Source organism: Microchirus variegatus (genome assembly GCF_963457635.1).
Source record: "Microchirus variegatus genome assembly, chromosome: 20".
Taxonomy (NCBI): Eukaryota; Metazoa; Chordata; class Actinopteri; order Pleuronectiformes; family Soleidae; genus Microchirus; species Microchirus variegatus.
The window spans coordinates 373,262-395,591 of NC_139821.1; positions in this window are offsets into that span (position 1 = coordinate 373,262).

A 22,330-nucleotide genomic window follows, 5' to 3' on the forward strand; every position below is an offset into this window, starting at 1 on the left:
TGGAGAGAGAAATACTTATGACCGTGTCCATCCATACGTATGTACAGCAAACCATTGACTCATAGACATCTGCAGAATATTAGGCTTCAATGGGAAAAGCTCAGGTTCAACGGGTGAGCAGACACACACACACACACACACACACACACACACACACACACACACACACGTTCTTGTACTTGCTGACAAAGTGAGGACAAGCATTTCCACTTTATAAATCAACACAATTACAAATATCTACTTCATGAATGAGATCTACAAAGAACTACTGGTTGCAGTACCATAAAATGTCTGCAGGTGGAGCCCCAGAGCAAAAAGGACTGGAAAACTTTTTTGATTATTATTTTTTTTCTATAATTTTTGGTCGAAAATTTGACAAAAACGTCATACTACACTGTCGTCCAAAATTAGATTTTTTTTTTTACCCCAAATTGTTGGTTCAAAATTTGACAAAAACGTCATACTATACTATTTCGTCCAAAATTGTAATTTTTTTTTTTACAAATTGAGTATAGCATGTTATAGCAACCTAAGGAAATGATTTCAATAAAAACAAAGTGAGGAACGGTCAAAATGTCCTCACTTCATAAAAATGACCTCACTTTGTTGGTTAAAAACCCTCACTGGTCCTCAGTATGGTGCAAGTACAAGAACACACACACACACACACACACACACACACACACAGATGCTAATATCAGTACACAAACCCCAGCAGAATTTCCATTGAACAGCAGCTCGTGCCAAAGCTGAAAATGCATCTTGTTTGGATTTATTTGTATTTTTTTTTGCAGTAGAGTTGGTGATGAAAATGTTTGGTTTGTTTATCAGTTGATTGTACACTTTGTTTCAGGGGAGTTTGTAAAAACATAAATACAGAAATAAAAGCAGAGGCACTTGCGTTGTAATCTGAAGCCACACTTATTATCTCCTGTAGAATCACAGCACTGCTAGATTCAAAAAGCCCGTGACGATGTTATCGCAGCAGCGACGCGACTCTTTTTGTCACGATTGTTAGTCGTTTGGGACGAGGGTGTTTTTTACAAACGTAGGTGTACTTGCCTTAGAACAAACATTTTGTCACTGAGCATTTACTGTATCTTATGACTGTGCCATAATCGCTCGTTACCTGTTATAACAGGTATTATGTCCCGTCAGGAGAGGAAATGAACTCATATGATGTAAAAGAGTGATCGCGTGCTCAAAGTCATTGATGCATCAACGTAAAATGTAAAGAAAATCCTGTGAAAATAGGCTTTTTTTTCCTTTAACATCATCAGCACTTTCATTTTTTGTAAACTTCATCTAAGTTCTTTTCCACGTCCTGATGTTTTCTCTCTGACTCGTGTCATTTGAGTTCATTGATACTGAAGATAGAAATGTACCACTAACCTCTGAAAACCTCAGTCTATGTTACAATATTATCCCAGTTGGACTAATGACTGTGACCTAGATTAGGACTTTTTGAAGTCGTTTATTTTTTTGTTTTATTCCCGTTAAATAAAAACAATTGTTTTGAACCTGCATCACATTTCCAACATGACACTGTGTTATTACGTCAAAGTGGGACCTTAGAGCCGTCTGTCCATGAGTCAATTCACACAAACCTTTCCCTCAACTATTGTTTGAAAATATGGAGTTTATTCATTAACTGAAATAAAATCCTGTTGTTCACAGTGAGTTGTTCTGCTCTCATTTACGACCATATCATTACATCTCAGAGTCTAGTGCTTCAGTGTTATTGTTTACAACCTCTGCTAAAAAATAAGCCAGATTTCAACCTTCAAATAATCTCTAGTCTCCAAGAATATTTAGATCAACGTTTAACGTTGTAAATGTCACTTCTGTCAAAGCCTGAGCTGGTCTGCATCGTCTGTGTTAGCAGCACTTTGTAAGGGATTTACGTAGTCAAGATACATACTCTTACAGAAATGGCTAAACTTACTCCAGAGCTACCATATTGATGTTGTGAGCCCACAGTGCTATAATGGTGCACTTTCATGTTATTATAAACCCAATGTACAATGAAGTATTTCAGTCTATTTTCACATTTCCCATGAAACTTGATCGACTAAATCACAAAGCAGAAATGTACTGATTTTTTCCTCCCAATATTTGGTCATATACTCATTTTTAATGGTTTCCTAGCAACTTACACCAGTCTCCACTATCACTGCACATTGTATGTGTTTATATGGAGATTCTGGGTAAATGACAAACACCTGCATATCATGTGATTGACTTCTCAACACTACGGATGGTTCAGTGTTATATTTTCATATCTGATAAATATACTGATATCACAACCATTAGTAATCTAAGGATGCAAATTTCATGAAGATCATTGAAGAACCTAACTGAGTTAAAATGATGTCAGTAGTTTTTATTTCCTGCAGTGAGTCAACCATTGATGAGCTATTAAAGGTTTTTGGATTATCCTTCTTTATCCAATCTGGTGATTTGACCAGAACTGGACTGATACCAATACTGAGTATCGTATGGACTCATCTCTACTCCTAACTCCAACCTTTTTAAGCATATAAAATAATCTACCTTGGACTTTAGGACATGTGAAGCTCTGATCTACAGTGTTTGTCTGTAAGATGGCAGTTCAGTGTGGGTTGCAGGACCAAATACAGGACCCTGTATATTTGGATTATTATTGTGATCTTGAGCAAATACTATTATCTGCTCATCAATCCAGAATAGCAGGCTTTTTAAAAAGTATTATTATTACAGCAAATGACACACATCATTACTGCAAACACATCCACCTGAGTTTCCGTAGAATAAATTCAGGATAAATGATTCTACTGCAAACTTTCAGCTTTTCACTTTTCATATGAACACTTTGACTCAGAGAAAGTCACACATTTACAGATCAATACTGTGGATGGTTTTAAACATGTGTCCCTGGGGTTTTCTCCTGCTTCAACTGGGATACTGTTGATACAGGCGTGTGTGTGTGTGTGTTTGTGTAAAACAGAAGGCGCTTGAGCAGGAACACACGCGACCTTTGACCTTTGAGTTCAAGGTGTGTCACTTTCTGTGTGTGTGTGTGTGTGTGACACTGTGTGTGTGTGCAAATATAGCTGCTGATAGCTCAGAGTGAGATAGACCAGAGACAAAGAGAGAGAAAAAGACTGTGCATTTACACACACACACACACACACACACACACACACACACACACACACGGTGACCTTATGACCTTAACACCCCCCCCCCCCCCTCACCTCCCACTGCAGCCTGTGTTCGTATATGAAGAGCAGCGCGTTGACTTATGCGTTCATTTCAGAGCTGTCACTCCTGGCCAAACACCCTGACCCCTCAACCCCCATTTTGGAGGAGGTGCAGCTTTTTATTTTTCCTCCTTCACCATATGAATATGAACACACATGTGGCCCAAAGCTGTGTGTGTGTGTGTGTGTGTGTGTGTTTATGTGTACAGGTAAATCAAACTGACACAGCTCCTTTGAATGGCAGGAGCTGAATTACTTTTGCACTTCAATTTTGCACACCGGCAAACACTGGACTCAGCAGCTGAATGCATTTACAAACCAAACCCCCCCAACACTCAGCATCATGTGCAGCAATGGAAGATTATTTCTTTGTGTGGTCATTCGTCATTAGACCTGGCAAACTCAATTCTTTTTAAGGATTCAGGTTATTCTGAGTCACTTAAGTCAGTTTTGCTAAATTGCCAAGAAAACTCAGTCCTAGTATATTATAATAATTCATCCTTTGTTGTTGTTTTGTTAACAATAGAAAAGTCTGTCTAGCATTAACCCACTATTATTATTATTATTATTATTAATATTATTATAAGGGCTATTTAACAACTCGACCAACATTATTTGTATATGCTACATCTATACACCAAACCTAGGCCTATAACCTTTAAACATGCTATTTCAGAAGTCAAAGTATAGCTTTTGTTATGGATTTGTTGACTCGTGGAGAAATAGCCTAATAACCTCTCGTCTGCTAGCTAGCAAACAGATTCACTCATGACAACATAACCGACTGGTTAGCGCGAGTCGCTAATAATCGCTAGTTTCTAATTTGTGTGTGGCGCTGTTTAAATTAAATTGTAGTACGACTCAACTGATCCGGGTTAATGATGCTAGTGACTCGTGACTCATGGGTTAATTTAAAGACACGCGTTAAAGAGTCGCTTGAATCATGACTCAACCAACTCATACTAGTCATTAGCATATTACACATTTGTATCTAGCTCAGGTTTTTTTAGACAAACAGACAAACTGGCGAAAACATACACCTCCTTGGTGGAGGTCAATGAAAATTTGACCTCAACAACATTTCACTCCAACACACACACACACACACATGTAGGACAGAAACAGTGAGTGTATTTGACTCATCTGAAGGCAGTAGCTCTGTATCAGGTCTCAGACAGAGGTCCAGAGCAGATTCATCACCCTCTGTGTTCTCTGACAGTAATTGTCTCAGCTCCATGTCACAGAGCTGCCTGTTCAAAACCACCTACATCTACACCAGACACCTTCTTCATTTGTTATGACACACTTTCAATTTAGTAAAAAGGACTCGAGCGAAGACGAACGGCTCAGGAGGACGAAGCCTCATCGACGCAGGTCACGGCGGGTAATTCTGTCTCGGGCAGATGAGGCGAGATATGTGGAGGGATCGTGTTTATTAAAAACACTGTTTTATCTTGTTGCTAAATGTGAGTGTTGGCAGAACGAGGGCGAGTCAGACTTCCCTCTCTGGGGGATACAGTCGCCCAGATCGATGGGCGGGATGTCACATTGAATTGAGGTCACTCTTTGTCTCCAAAGAGGTCCTGCTCATGGGTCGGCATCAAAATGGATTGGGGTATTAAATGGGAAGGAGGAACATGTTTGGTTGACTCTTCTTTTGTCTGATTTCTGTTCGGCAAGATGTTATTTCTCAGTCGTCCTGAGACGAGACGTTCACTGACACTGAGTCTGTTCTTATTAAGGATCAATGTAATCAAAGTGTTGCTCACTTCGATCTAAATGTTAAACACTGACCACAGAGTCTCATGTTATGTGAAATTGCAGCGTTGTTATTCAATCCTTTATTCATGAACATATTACACACATGTCAAATGTAGTAAAACATGAAATAACACATTTTCAAAGTGAAGTAAAAGAAATGAGGAACAAGAACTCCAGATGTGACAGATAACACTAATGAATGAATAGATAAATCAAGTCATGGTGCACGGTTCAAGGTGAGTGGGAATCGTACCATTAATCAAACTAGAAACGTGAGTAAGTTTTTAACATTTAAGATTTATGAATCAAAGGATAACAGAGCGAAAAGGAAGGTGTAGAACTTTCTAGCAGTTATTCAGAGTGTGCAGTGAGGAATCAAAGTGCAATTGTCATCAAAGCTTTGACGACCAGGGCACTTCTTGAATAGAGCTAATCCTTTTTTTGTTTGTCATCATCTGTAACTGATCATCAGAACCCGGTTTACAACCTATTAAGTTGAGTTTAGAATAAAACCTCTTAAAGACACTCGAGTTGTCTGCCATACTTGTTCTGGTCGCCCTTTCCAGAGGGAAGTTTATTGAGCTGTAAGAAGCAGACGGTAAAAATCTGGACAGAGAGAAAGACAAAATAAAAGTCTGTGTTGTTCTAGGTTATTGTTGTTGTTTAGGAAACACAGGTACAGTATCAGAACTACTGTGTCTACATTACAATTTAAATAATAGTACAACAACAGTAATAATAATTTGAAGAACCAGATCTCAGTCAACTTGTCTTTTTCACATTTTCTGCAGTGATGTCCCTACATTACAAAACACTCAAATTATTGTTTATCTTCACTGGTTTTTATAACCTATAATAGTTGATGTGCCACAACAACAGCAGCTGATTTCAGCTGGTGTTTTACGAGAATGAGACAAAGACAAAGTTCATTTTGTATTTTCATTAATTTCCTCTTCTTTTTCTTTGTATGATTTATATGCGAGTACACAAGGTGGGGGGGGGGGGGGGGGGGAGTCCGCCCTTGTGACACTTGATATATGGATCGATGCGTCTCCAAAGCTAATATTATAATGAATTAGTGCTGTGTCTGCATGTGTGGTCCAACAGTGGAGTGTTTGTGAAGATGTCCCAAAAGCAATAACCCCCTCTCCAGAATCAACAGACGCCCGTTTAGCATTCCCAGATCCCCCTGAAATGAAACGGTCATTTTTCCATAACTATCATGTCCAGCAAAGCATTGCGGGGGAATTGGATCCGTCTCCACACATGCTCTCTCCACTCATATCTCATCAGTCGGGGGCTGGACTCACCCCTCTCCCAACCAAATTGCTCTGAAAGGCAGGAAAATGTACATCATTGAGGTGCCGACCAAAAATGGCTTTGGCCTCCTTCTCACACAAACACCCCCCCCCCCCCCCAGTGTTCCTCTCATAAATCCTTAAAGAGGGCCCCGACTCCGATGTATGGCAACACCATCAATATTGATGTGGGAGAAAGTTCTTCCAAAGCCGCCTCAGTCACAGAACATTAATATTGATAGTGTTGTGCAGCAGCCTGGACATTCAGTGCAACTCTAAAATGGTAATGGTGTCTGCACCAGGGGTCAAAGGCCAATATCACTGCTGAATATGAACATGGCTGTTTAGCTACAACCACGACAGAGGGCCGTGCCAATCACCGTGTCCTCTTTGTCATCCCGACCAAACCATGGAGGACATGTGTGGGGGTCACCAAGTCAACTTCAGCTCCAAGTTCATGTGATTTTTAGGGCATCTTAAACTTTTCTCATGACTATTCCAGCCATGTTTTGCTTTTCAAGGTTTCAATGGAGACAACAAATGTTTAATAATTCACTGGCATTGAAACCATGTTTTTTTGTCCGTCTCAAAGTTAGCTGTTCCTTCACTTGTGTGGCTGGGGCTTCGACAAGTTTAATTGTCACATTTTAGGAATACTGTAAGACAGACAGCCCATGGCCAAGTGGAAGGGAATTGGGCTCGTAACCAGAGGGTTGCTGCTTCAAATCCCCACCAGGTCAAGGGCCGGGTACTCAATCCCCATTGGCCATTGTTAAGTAGATATTCTGAATTGACCACAGCCATGAAGGGGCCAAGCCCGGGTAAATGTGAGGAAGTCGTTATAAGATGGTTTATAACACTTTCAAAAATTGTATTTATAGTCAGCAGGCACTTTTGTATAGGGTTGTACAGTTTAATCTGTAAAGTGCAACGACTGCCAGTTAATCAAGTGATTATCTGTTGACATGATGAGGTCAACAATGGACTGGATCAAAAGTCAAAGTGAAAACTGGACTTTTTAAGCTTGACGACCTTTGACCTCTCATCCAAGAGGCTTCAAAACATTTGAGGTATTTGGCTTCTGAAGGCTGGATACATATCGAGGTTGTTATTACCACCAGAGGTTTTAAAGAGGGTTGTTCAGAGACACAATCTGCTCTTTCTTTTTGCAGATGATACAACAATAGTGGGACTTATCTCAGATGGCATCAAGAAGACATGGATCACATCGTGGACTTCAGACAACGAGGGGATGAGCTTCTTCCACTCAGGATAGTAAATGAGGAGGTGGAACAAGTATCCAGGGATTAAGTACTGAGGAACCTCATCATCAGTGACTTCAGGTGCTCATAAACACTAGTTTAGAGTTTGACTCCATCAGGAAGCTGAGCAGGGACAACATATCTACTCAGTAGAAAGCATTCGTACTCATTACATCACAGCCATGGTATGAAAAGTGTTCAGCTCTGACCGATCAGCTCTCCAGTGGGAGGTTAAAGCAGCACAAAGAAATCATTGGACTCACCCTATTCTCTCATGGAGGTCGTGTACAGAGTTACTACAGAGTCTGTAGGATTGTGAGATAACGTCCATCTGTTCCACTACGTGTTTACATCGTCTGGAAGAGTCTACAGGGCATTTAAATGCTGCACCTTCAGACTAAAGAACAGATTTCACTCTGCAGTCGTGCACAAACTGAACTCTTGGCCCGTATCACTCTTCTTCTTCTTCTTCTTCTTCTTCTTGCACCACTGCCACAATAATAAAGGCCAGTGTCATGTTTACAGGTGTGCAATAATTCCGTAATGAAACTTTTATGACACTTTCAGTTCATGTTGTTCTGAAGCAGTTTTTAAGCATTTTCTAGCAGCTCTTTTTTATGACAGTCAAATAAATATTTGAGGTCCTTTCTGTGTGGAATTTGCAGGTTCTTGCTGGGTTTGATAAAGACGGAGAACCGATGTCTATCTTTGATGAACATCTACATTATATACATCACCAAAGTCTTTCAATTCAGCTGTTGTTTCCATTTTAAGGGGCTTAGTCTACAGAGCTCCCACAGTCATTAGACACCAGTACTACATAACCATCACTTCTACACAATTACAACAAGCACATGTTGACACATTTTCCATCTCTCTGCATATCTCATCTGAATGTTCATTTATCTGTTAGTCACTCTTCTTGGTAGTGGAAGGTGACTCCACTCTTTCCAGAGTCATACTCAGCCTCAAATGTTAGCCATGCTGTTCATGTGATGCCCTTTGATCGTGTGATGCTAACTGACCTGGTTTTATGACACCTTGACCTGGATCATTTTCACTAAAGAAGAAAAACAACATATATAATTTGCATTTGATATGTTACCATGACGACAGCGATCACTACAGTGAAACAGCCACGACACATCAGGACTAATGATATCATGGCTCTGTGGCTGTGGCGTCCTCTGCTTGTGCAAACATGATTACGCTGAGGTTGTTTTCTGGGTCACTAAGTTAAATATTTCAGACGGTTTATTTTTAGTGCTGTCTGATTAGCCTTTGTGTGTGTGTGGGCGCACATTAGTTCATCTTTCCCACTATCTTCAGGCTACATTTGACCCACTAAGTCATCCCCACAAGGCCTCTGGGGTTTTATCAATCGACTGTTGTGTTTGCAGACCGCTCTGTTATAAATGTCATACAGTACCTGCAGGACCTGCAGTGGTTGTTTTAATATGAAAGGCAGTGAGTTTCCTTTCTTAATACGTCATCACAGCTCTAAAAAAGCCTCCAGTCCGTCTATCAGAAGCATATTTTGTAGGATTCACCGTTACGTTGATGAAATATGACTCTAATCATCCAGTAGCTCTGAGAGCAACAAAGGGACTAAATCACATTAGATCATGTGCACATGGCAGTGAGCGGTCAGAGAGGGCATTGGAATTGCGACAGCGATGACATGAGTGGTCATTGAACTGTGAAAAGCAGACAAGTTTCCCACAGATTATGAGAAGCAAGAACGACTGGAAAATACCCAGGAGCAAAGGTCCAGTGATAATGTTTGACCTTATCACATATGAGGAATCAATGCGAGGCTCTGTTGTTGACCTTAACCATTCTATAATACTGTGTTTCCTTAAGACAGCTCTGCTCCAGCATCAGTGCTGACAAGATTCTTCTCTTCAGGTTTTTCTACTTGATTAATGACTGTATATATGTTGGAAATGGTGATGATGTCAGAGCAGCAGGATCAATATTTTGACTTCACTACTATGACAATAGGACCATTTACACCTACTGAACTTACAAATAACACAACACAACCTCATGGCTGATCAGATCTGGACCAGCTCCAAATAGTTACGTCAAGACCTTGGGGAAAACCTGACCTTTCTTACTCTCAAGAAACTACCAGCAACACACTAAACAAACCATTTTATCTCCCAGGATCCACCGAGACTCACACACATCATTTAATCAAGCATCTGTACATTCCAAAAGTCAACATGATCAAATTAGGGTTAGATTTATCAATTAAACTGAATATAACTGTAGCTGCTATAGTAAATGTACGAAAACATGTCTTCAGACCAGAAACAATAGACCTGACCCTATGTTATTTCATTTTATAGAAATATGATTTGTTTCATGATATTAGAAACAAAAACTAACCCCTAAGAAAACGACAACTGGAGTTGAACCACTGTGATTATAAGTGGACAAACAATTACGTCAATCCAAATAAAATCCATGTAAACATATTCTGACTGAAATTCCACACTTCCTGACCTCAGGCTTTGACCCTAATAATAACAAGTCAGTAAACAGAAGCAGAAGAAAACAAGGGCAAGAAAAACATCGGCCAAATCCAGGACAATACTTGTTTTTTGGATTGATAAGAATGAGACTGCCACCTACTGTATAAGAGGTGCATATTTTATAAAGTTCATGGACTCTGAATGGACACTCAACATGCTAACATCTAGCCGCCACCTATACAGGATACAACTTAAGCTGGAAATAGGGTTATTGTCAACTTATAAAGCGTTCACTGCTCATTCAGTCAATCATTTTCCTGCTAGTTCTACGAGAACAAGGGCCGATGAAGTGATGAACTAAACCTCCTCCTCTGATGTAAACTTGGCTCAATGCCTGATGTGGGCTGAGAGCTGAGTGAAGGAGAATGGAGAGCGTTCTACTCACGTCTGAGCTTTGAGCGTTGGAGAGAGAAAGCTCTGGTGTTCGTATAAGAATGGAGAGAGTCTATTGGACAGTAGAGCGATGAAGGAGCTAATGTTTGATCTGAGGCATCATGCACTTAAAGACCTTGCTTTATACAAAGTTCTGTCCATCTGTGAAAGCACAGGCAGCTGCTTGAGGCGACGCCACAGCACTCGACTGTGATTCTGCTTCTCACCTGCAGCATTGTTCTCCCGGCAGCTCAGTGGGGAGTAATTGGGAGCTGAGATTCCACGACAAGTTTCTCTTTGTCCATTTTGTGGGAATCACTGACCCGGACATGGAAGGTCACAGCTGAGGGAATTGGTCGTTGCTAATGTGTCTGTGTGTGTGTGTGTGTGTGTGTGTGTGTGTGTGTGTGTGTGTGTGTGTGCACATATACAGTATGTGCACCATTGTTCACTACATGGGTTATGCACACTACACAATAATGGCAAAACCCATATTGTTGTGCAAACTATTTTATTTCTAATTTTGCATTACTAATTACTAAACACACAAACAACACACGTATTCATTACTTCCAAACTGTCATCAGATTTGGTTGCTGGTTTCACATCCAATCCACAACTTATACACAAGTATTGATCGGCTTCAATGAAACACAACACGTGCATGTGTGTTAGGAAACTTCAACTAATCTATAAAATAGCTGCTGCTCTGTGTGTGAAGTATATTTTGCTATGAAACCAGGATGTCTAACAAACTCAGTCTGTTGTTTTTACAAATACTTTTTACTACAGTGTACTGTAACATGCTGTATTTAAACAATGTTTGCTTGAAGGCCTCCATGTTAACTTTACACATTATACAATAAGTGGGTTGATGAAAAATCTGCGTCTGATTATGAATCATGCATGTGCACAAATGAAGAGGGAAAAACCCCCATAAAAAATGACTTCATTTACAGAGGTGATAAAACTCACAGGAGGCCTTAACTAAACTGTAGTGTAGTGGAGCTCCATGGTTCTGTGGTCGTTGAGGTAACAGCTTTTTAACTCTATATATGAACCTCTTATTAGTGTTGTTACATCTGTTCTTCCTGTTCCTGCTAGATCCATCTACATGTATTGCCTTATCAACAAGTGTGCAAAATGACAGCCTTTGATTTGGTGCAGGTCTGGAGGGTGGGGGATGGGCTCTGGGGATTAAAAATCTTAAATGGGAAACAAATGGATTGACAGATTAATTGTTAAAGCTGTGATGTAAACTGTGTCTTTAATTTTTGAGTTTTAAATGTAATTGTCTCTATAAAGAGTTCCCAGTATTTAACTCTTCATCTTGGAAACTGATGAACGTCATCATCCACAACTCCCACAGACAGAAGCAGATTTGTGACCTGCTGAAGGTGGATCTGTCATGGTGACTCCTACAGGTTTAAAAACTGATATCTTCGACACTTACAGACGAGTCCTTTTTCTGAGAGGCATCGTGAGGAGAGTCGCTGAAGCTAAAGCACTCGTGTAGAAACACCACAGTCTGAAAGAGTCGGGGTGTGAAAACGTCGGGTTCTTGTGGTTTCACAGTCTGGAATTTTAGCTTAGAAACAATCGGTGAAAGTTAAGTGAAGCAGGACGACCTGAGGTGAGAGGCAGGTGATGTGTGAAGATGTCAAAGAAAGGTCAGGTCTTTTTTGAAGCACTGGTCAGTTTGATTTAGTCACTTCACTGTTTCTGCTGTTGAGACCTTGTTGACCTGTGACTGCACTGAATAAGAGACCAGATCATGTCTTTGAGATGTGGTCGAGGAGAAAAGAAATACAAAAGAAAGATTTCAAACACTGAAGTCATAGAACACATTTAAACGTATTCAACTTGACTTACATTGATCTGCAACTGCAAATGTGAGGATTGTTGTGTGAGGAGAATGAATAATTCAGACATGATTCAAAGTTCAACTTCCAGTTGGAAAAGGCTGGTATTTTAAAATAGAAGATATTTTTTCAGAGATCATCTGTTTTACATTGTGATTTCATTGACAGTGAGTGTCAGTTTGCCTTTAATCCCTTAAAGAAACCATGTATAACCACTGATGATGTTGGTGTAAAGTGTGTTGTAACAGCTCTGCTGTCGCTGAGATGCCTTTGACCTGCAGCTGTGAAAAAGCTGCAGTCAGAGGCCGTGGTCCCTGCAGTGATGATGTGTGAATGTGAACTGTGAGCTATGATGATGCTGAAAAAGAGAGCTGCTCTCAGAATAATAAAGAACAGTAACAGTAATGAAGCTTAGTGTTTCCTTTTAAGGTCCATTTGAACAAATACACATTTCCCACTCGTGGTACAGTGAATAAATCATGAGAGGAAAGTCTTTGTTTCACCAACTGGCTGAAAAACTGTACAGCTCAGATCACTCAGAGTCGAGGAAGGTTGACCTTTAAGAGGAAACATTTTTTATCTTTCTAGAACCAGGATTTTTGCTTAATGTGTGGAACCTGTTTGACAAAAGCAGCTTGAAACACGACAGCAGCTCTTTAGTGCAGGAACATGAAATATACATGTCATATATGTATTTATTTAATGCTGCACTATACTGGGCTAGTATTGCATTAAAGTATAACAGTACCTTAATTAAGACATATATAATATAGAAGTTTAACGCTGAAGACCAACACATAATGATTGGCTGCAGCATTAGTTTTAAATTGATTTGTGGGCAGCTGTGGATCAGTGGTATAAAGGGTCGTCCTCCACTGGAATGTCGAGGGTCTAATCTCCGGCTCCGTTAGTCTACATGCCGACGTGTCCCTGGGCAAGGCACACGACCGCAAAGTGGTCCTGATGACAGCATAAAAATGGCTATGAGAAAAGGCTCTGCATGTACAACAGTGGATGCATGAATGCGAGTTAAGACCACGTTATTCTTCTCAGACTGCGTAACCACGGAGACGCCTCCAGCCTTCATAGTTCTCCGTCGTGGTGACGGATACGCACTGCAATTTCCCCGCCCGATCAGTAGGGGTCGCTACGCAAGGTTGTTGTGCTTCTGTGAGCAATGGCGTCCGAGAGAGAAAGACTGTTGTTGTTGTTGCAGCTGAATAACATTAAAACAGTGGCTGTTTCTCACCTGAAATAAATATTTTCTGTGTCCCTGAACGCTGTTTTAAGATCATTTGAGGTGAGAAATGATCCATTTAGAGTCTAAACATGTGTGTGTGTGTGTATTAAGATATGACATATTTATAGTTTTGGCAGCGACGTTGTCGGCGGTGATCAGCTCCGCCCTCTGTGGACGACACAGAGCAGCGTTATCTCTGCCTGAGGACCAATCACAGCCCTCGTCGTCTCCGTTGTCCTTTGACGGACAGACGCAGAGACTCTGACAGACTCTACGGAGACGTTGAGGGGTCTGTGTAACCTACGTAGAGCACTTTACGCAGCAGTATAAATTGGGCTTAAATGGTTGTGAAGGGCAAATCTATTATGTAAATCAGATTTTGATTCAGTCATATCCTAAATCTTCTCCTGCAGCTGGAAAATCATCGTGAGCAAAATTAATTTTCAGTGCAGGAAAAGTCATGTGCTGTTGTTTGGATGTTTGCTCGAACCTCAGCTATCGTCACGCTGCTGCTCTTCATCCTCCTCCTCCTCCTCCTCCTCCTCCTCCTCCTCCTCCTCCTCCTCCTCTCTACCCTGTCTGTCTGTCTGTCTGTCTGTCTGTCTCTGTGTCTGTCAGGTGAGCACAACTCAGAGTCAGGATCATTATGTGTTATTGTGACCTGACCATGACCCCACTGTGCATTCTGCTGTGCCCTCATGAGTGTGTGAGTGTGCCACAGCGGGGGTGGTTAGAGAGCTGCTGCAACCTCTGACATGTCTGTGTGTGTCTGTGTGTGTGTGTCTGTGTGTGTGTACACACACCTTCACACTCCACATGTTACTTGTTTCTGCATGATTGCAAAGCTCTGTGGATTAGCATGTTGCAGATAGAGGGGGGGGGGGGGGGGGGGGGGGCGACACACACACACACACACAGGCAAAGGTTAACATTTATGTTCACAGTATCAATGTGTGTGTGTGTGTGTGTGTGTGTGTGTGGTGTTTTTGTGCATTTGGGTGTGTGTGAATTTCCCACCAGTGGATTAGTGTGGAGCATGTGTGTGTGTGTGTGTGTGTGTGTGTGTGTGTGTGTGTGTGTGTGTGTGCTACAGTGATGGTGATGGGAATAGCTGTGAGTAACGTTGTCAGTGTTCATGTGTGTGCGTGTGAACATCATTATGTGTGTGTTGCTCTCAGGGAGATCCGTGACCGGAGATCCTCAAGTTTAGGGTTCATCGTCAGTTCAGAGCGAGAGGTTCAGCTGCCGGTCAGCGAGCCACGGTTAGAGCAGCTTCACTCTCTCTCTCTCTCTGTCTCTGTGTCTCTCTCTCTCTCTCTCCACCCCCACCATCACCATCACACTCTCTCTCTCTCTAACACATCGCTCTATTTCACTCACTTTCTCTCAGCTGATCTTTTCCCCTCTGTGTGACCTGAGTCGTGGGCTAATCAGGTGACACGAAAAGAGGAAAACAACAGCTCGTATTATTTTGACATCAGAGAATCGGAAAAACAAAAGTGTTTTTGTTCATCAAAAGGCAAATATATACAGAGATAAAGGAGATCTGGCTCTGAAAAGTAATAGAAATATATTTTTAGAATGAACTTGATACACAATATGTTTGTGTTCCCTCTGTAACGTAACAGGACTGGACCCAGATGCAGTAACAGTCTTTATTTAACATGAAAAAACAACAACAAGGACAAACGGGAACAAAGATCCTCAAATATAACGGGATAATCGCTCCACACTCGACTGGAGTTCAGAAACTGCACAGGAGCACACAACACAAGAATCAAAAAAACTGACCAAACAAAACAGCCTAAGACAAAGAGAAGAGCTCAAAAAGTTTGTGCAGAGAGTTTGAAAAGCAGACGAGGAAATGGGCGTGGCTTAAATCCTCTGAGGACGAATCAAGGAGACAAGGAACAGCTGTGACGATTAAGACACAGGTGAAACAGTGAGGGTTCATCACAGAGAAGACAACTTTAAAATAAGAGGGTTTTTCACACTGAAATGACAAATAGAACATGACACTCAATACTTCTGTTCCCTTGAATTGTCCTTTTTCAGTGCATGAGTGAAGTTTTGTCAGCTTCAACTGACTAATCCTTTCTTTTAAGGTCCTTTATCCACTTTATATAAATGAACTTGAAAGCCTTTGTTTTGGTTTTTATGACTGGAATTTTGATGAGGACACGGCGAGCGCGTGCCTCGAGTCTGACGATCGTACGTCTGTAACATTTTAATCAGAAATCCACGTTCTCTCTGTGTCACGTCACAGGAAACAATGACGTGTTTCAGCTGCTGATCTGACACAAACGAGGGGTTTGGACGTGATTTAAGAGCCTTTTTATGTGAGGCCTTAAAATAAAATCATCTAAACTGAGCTGAAACACCAGATTTAAGGCAAATTCAAATTCACATGCTGTGACAAAAACAAGGACAAAAACACAACAGCAGCAACTATCAGCCAAAAATGTAAAAAAAATTGATGAATTAATCAATTGAACAATTTCATTTATCTTTGTATGTGTAAATATCTGCATAGACAACAAATACCAAACTATATATATGTGTATTGATGTATTTTTGATGCAGGGTCTTCAAACAGCACAGTCATCACATTAACAAGAGCACAGGTGAACAGAGTCATTACAGATGCTGACACTCAGCTCTGTGCACATGCAGCTTTTTGCATATTAACGTGTCCTGAGCTGCAGCGGCGTCTCTAGGCCACGCTGATGGAATCATCTTATCAGGACGAGCTCTGCTGCCTCGGCTCTTTAGCTTCCACCTTGATATCGTATTGCTGAGTCTCGCTTTGAATGAGAAATCGAAGTCGCTGTCCTGTTCTTTACGGCCGCCGCCCACGACCTTTTTCAACCCGGCGAATTAACCCAGAGGCGTATCAGCTGCGCTGGCCCTTTTCTTCCACGGCCTCGTCCTATTAACTGAGTGAGGAGCACAGCGAGGGTCACACTTAAGTAACCTTATCTTGTAATTGGGTTCAAGGTTAAGTGACCCTGGAGCACAGAGGTCTGGGCTCTAAGGTCACAGTGTCAGGCAGAAGGGGGAGCTTTTAATCACAGATGGGGCTGGAAATCAAGGCCCGGGCTTTTGCTATCAGGCCGGGTCATACCACCTCCCCCCACCCCCATCACCTCAGACCTCACCCCCATTCACGCAGATCCCACATTAGGCTGACCGAGCACTGAAGCAGGGCGGGGTTTTAGGGGGTGGCCGACGGAGCAGTTGCCAGGCAACGCATTTCCAAGCCAAGGTCTTGCAAGCTTTTAACCTCAGCACAAATCGATATGGACAGCAAGTGGGCTAATGTCCATCGAGCAGATGGGAAAATTAGGCAAAAGTCTGCGTGCAGGAGAGAGAGGAAAGACACAGTGTTGTCCTGGAGGTCACTGCATCATAATCTGTGAAGTGAACGTATGCACAGGAAACTGAAAGAGTGCTGATAAACTTTCTTTCTCTGCATCATGCATCACTTTCTTAGTCGTGGAGCTGGACCCTGATCTCCCTGCAACAAGATATTTAACCATTACAACAACTCTGAAGCTGTTAAATCAGGGTAAACATGTATTACTGTGTAATATCTTAATATCTTGGTGTCAGTGTCGTTTCTCTCAGCACGAGAGTTCCCACAATACTCGCCTTTCCAAATTCCAACACTGACACCCAGAAAAATACTTGATCAAATGTTCAATACTATAAGTCTGTGTGTGTTTTTTGGGGGAGGTTATTTTGTTCTGCAGATTAGAACAAAGCAAACTATACTTCTGGTGATTTGACAACGTCGTCGTCTTTTCTGATCAGATCGAGTTGATCGAGGCTTCATGTTTCTGTTGCTGGTCAATGTTTCTCAACTCCAGTCTGGGATTTGAAGAAAAATACACTTTAAAACACTAAATAACACTGTCTGTTAATTGTTAGAGAAGATGCTAAGTGCTCATTAAACCCTACAGTGAGCTCTGTCTTTGACGGGTCTTTACTTTCAGGTGTCTGAAATAACGTTTTTCTGTAAAGAATAAGCTCAGTGTGACACGGTTTCACATTTCTGTAAAGCAAACACATTCAAATATCACCAAAAAAGGAGCAATCTCTTAATTCTTCACAACCTCCTCCTCCTTCTCCTCCTCCTCAGTGCGTCTTTCATAGCAGGAGATGGATGACCACTGGTGAAGGGGTTCAGGCAGCATGACCCATGGACCGATCCATTGCCAAGGGCGAGGAAATAGCCCAGATTAAAGAGCTTGTAAATAATGGCCCATAAACATCTGCCTGTTAGTGCAGCCGATCCATCTCCGTCGTCCATCTGGTCGTCTCTTTCTCCTGCTTTTGATTTCGTCCACAGGGCAAATGCATCATCAGACCAAAGTCAGTCATATTCCAACACAAACAAACACTGAGATTGACCCACAGGTCGTGTGTAGTTCAAACCACCAGCAGTCACTGCAAACATGACTTCATCCAAAGACAACAATGCTGAGCATTAGCTTTGTTTTCTTTCCTTTGGCTTTTCCCTCCGTTTATTAGTCCCTCAGTGAATATCACTGGGTTCGATGAGCATATGGCAAATGTGAGCGCATTTACGTATTAATGGACAACCGCAACCGTGTATTTCCCTCATTATTTTTCTATGATTACAGCTGTTTTTCAGTCTGCTCGGCTTGTTTTGCCAGAGTGAACCTTTCACTGGGGCTCATGTCAGCAGAGGCTAATTAGGACCCCACCCTGATTAGCGATTAGCCTTTGTTAACGTCGAGCTCCAACATCTGCTCAGAGGAACGGCCACATGCACAGATCTACTCCTGTGGTGATGTAGTCTGATCTGGAGCTGTGTGGATTGACCCTTGGCTCCAGTATTAACTACCTCAGTCATGTCTGCAGGTGGGCAAACCTCAGACATCATTTATCTTGTAAAACTCTGTCAGGGCTGATAGTATTGCTTGACAGAGCCTTGACAGACTTGCAGCATACAAATACCTTTTCATACGGTATATTCTTGGATGTTACTCAGTTGGATGACCCTGTGTGATGAGCTGCTCAGTGAAAGCTTCAGGCAGCTGAAACTCAGCAGAGAGGAGGAGCCACAAGCTCAAACATGGAAGAACAAAATAGTAGTACAACACCTCCATTTCAGAGTAAATCTGCCCACTTCTATCAATCATCCAGATCTTTAATGCTGCATACCTGCAAGACACTGGGCAGGACAGGTAAATGATTAATGATTGAAGAAGAAGACTGGACTGAAAGACAAACACAGAGGTGCTAATCGTTGCTGCACAGGATCAGTAGATCAGTGGAGGATAATAGATCTCAAGCTACATCAAGAAGAAGGAACACGAGAATCTTGAGAAATACCAAGGTGTGGAGTAAAGGCCACTGTGTTTGAGATGATTATGTGTCAGGTCTTATTGAAGTCATGTCGTCCCATGTATGTTCTGATTTCACAGCTAGCATGTTAGTTGTAACAAGGATTAATTTCATCCATCCATCTTCTACCACTTCATCCTCCACATGACGAACTCAGAACAATTCATTTATTTATATTTTTTATGGGACAGACAAAAACTTTGACAGTGCAGCTAACAGTCGTCCACTGCATGGACCACAGTGTTTTTAGCAGATGCTAATTTGCAACATCTGAACGTTTGCAGGATCACTGGATGCAAATATGTAAAACACAGCAGCAGCTCTGCAGCTGACACACAATGAAATGTGTGTACTGCACACACATCCCGGGTAACACATGGTAACCTGTCACAACAGCTCTGTTTGCATTTTACTATCTGAATAAAACCAAGTCTGATGCAGTTAAATTAGTTAATGCTGCACATTTAGACGATCTAAAGTTCTTGGAGCAAGTGCATAAGAGCACGGCCAACTAGAAAATAAAAATATATATATGGTGCTACACGTACTCAAGCTAGCTCAGTCACTGTTGTTTCAGTAAATGACAACGATATAAAGTTGTGTCTTTTTCACACTGTGCAGCTTTGCAATGTAATGCGCGGGTGCAGCATGTGATGCTGTGTCACAGATCAGCTCCTCTGTTGTTGAGACAAAGCTGCTTTGTGTTACGTCGGGTTTGTAAATCCCAGGACTCTTCAGTCGTCCGTCCTCCAAATATCTCACAACAAAGCTTTGTTGGAAAAATAAATATATAAATAAATGATCCAGAGAAGTGAAATGTTGCCGTCTCTCACTGAGGAACAATTACAAGACATGTTGTTTTTGTGGGGTAGTACCTATGATCCCCGGGTCCTATGTTCCCCTATCGGGGAGCATCGGACCTTTTTTAAAAAAAAAAGAGTCCTATGTTCCCCACTTTGTGGAAGCCTGGGTGTGGAGCTCCAGGGTAAAGGGTTAGGGTTAGGGTCAGAGAGAAGGTCCTATAGAACCCTTTTTTAGAGAAAGGGTCCTATGTTCCCCGGTCTCATACAAAGCGGGGAACATAGGACCCGGGGAACATAGATACGGTCCCGTTTTTGTGACACGTGATATAAATAGATGTTGAACTCAGACATGCTACGATGCAGACGTGTCACTAACATCCAGATCTTTACTCGTCACAGAAGAATTCACCACTTTTGTGTAACTTCTGCAGGATTCGAACACTTCCTCCACAAACAAAGTTTGACAAACACTCCTTTGTAACTTTACGGTGTGTTTGGAGGAGGCAGTCACTCATCGTTCCACCCACTGACACTCAGTGTCACAACAGACGAGCATCAACAAGACTTATACGTTTGAACAGAGGCAGGTAAGTAGATTCTGCTCAGGTGAGCTGCGACTAAAGCCTCTGTGAGGTGACATCACTGAGGGAAACTGGCCTTCACTCCTTAAATGAGCCCTCTAACCTCACACTGTCAAAGTGACTGATATACGTTCTTAGCGCTGAAGCTAACTCAAGGTAAAGTGTCCCATGACGGAGCCTTATAGGTGTCTTCTTTTGATCCATCTTAAATGTGTTTCTCTGTTTCCTCATATCTGAGCTTATTTGTCCCCTTGTTTTAAAAAAGATCAAATTAATCTCACTGTTTTCTTCTCAAACCTTTATCATCTCGCTTCTGTTATTTAAGACATGCTTAGCTACAATTTACGAGCTGCCATTTCTGACCTAGTGAATGACCCCACACTTTAAACACATTCCAACGGAGCCAACAAATTTATTTGGCAGATAAATCATTACTTTCCAAATGCTGGTGGTGCACAAGGTCACAGGTGTGGAAGGGGATGAAAATGAAATGATAGAGACGAAGCGTTAAGCTCAGTGCCAACGTCAGTGTCCTGTGAGTTTGTGCTAGAACACAATTTCAATCCACGTTTGAGGCATCTGTTGTTCTCATGCACTCGTCTTAATGATGTGTGCACATGAAGCTGCTCATCGTCCTCCTGCAGAATCAAGCTTCATCAAACTGTATTGTACATTAACACATGTGTGATATCACGTCTTAATGATTAACTTGACAGACAGTTTCTAGGACTCAGATTCTAAACAGTATTCATTAAATTGATGAAAGTTTTCATGTTTTCATTTCAAATTTGATTTGTCTGACCAATCAGCCAATAGGCTGGTTTATACATAACTGCTGAGGCAAGGAAGGAAGGGCAAGGACACACACACACACACACACTGTATGGTAATGTCAAACAGGTGGGGGAGGGGCACTGATGGAGGGACAAAGACGTGGACGCTGAAGGCCGCAGCCTCTGCATCCTCACGTCACGTCTGTAATAACTGATGTCCTTGAAATAACCAACACACCAGAATGTAGTCGGAGCGTCTCAATGCTGATACTGACAATATATCACTGTTGTGTTTACATGACATTTGTCATTCACGCCATTACGACAGGAAAAAAAAAGCATCTTTTTCACCATTCACGCAAGTGACTCTGCAATGGACACAGGTTTTGTTGTTGGCATTTTCTATATTCACAATAGAACCATTTCATCTCAAATATCGTTCACAAATGTGTCTAAATCTGTGTTAGTGAGATGATCCAGCTCAGCTCACAGCTGTGGCCAATTAAGATGCTGATTAGAAAACATGAATATAACACAGGTGTGTTTTAGGCTCATGAAATATATATATGATAGATGCACTGTGTGTGTGAGTGAATGGCAAAAACTGTAGTATAAAGGGAGCTTTGGTCAAAACAGACCATATTTAAATGTCATTTCATTTAGATTTTCTTCCAGGTCACATTATTAGGTACACATGTTCAGCTGCTTGTTAACACAAACATATAATCAGCCAAACACACATGGATTTAGACATGTAGACAAACTGCAGAATTGTACATTGGGCATCAGAAAGAGTGAGATAGTGATTTAAGAGACTTTAAAACATGGAAACTGTGGATCTACTGTGATCTTTAATGTGTACAGAAGTATTCAGTGAGTCGTAGTTGATCAAACGTTAAAGCAGCAGCAGATAAACCTCACAGGATGCCAGGTCTGACCGTTGTGTCCTGTGTTTTATTAAATTCGGGTAAATGTGAGGACTTAAATAACCTCTGGTTCCTTCACACTGAGTTTCCGTTCACTTGAACTCTTCTGCTCATCTGATCCTCACAGTTTATACAGTAAGTGATAAAAAAGCGACATATATGTTGGAGGATGTGGATAATCCTACAGCAGCTATAGCTGATGATAGCAGCTGTAGTAAAAAGGGATTTCCTGGTCAGACTTCAAAGGCTGTGAAAGCATGCAGGGCTTTTTACATGGAAGTATACGCTCAATTAGCT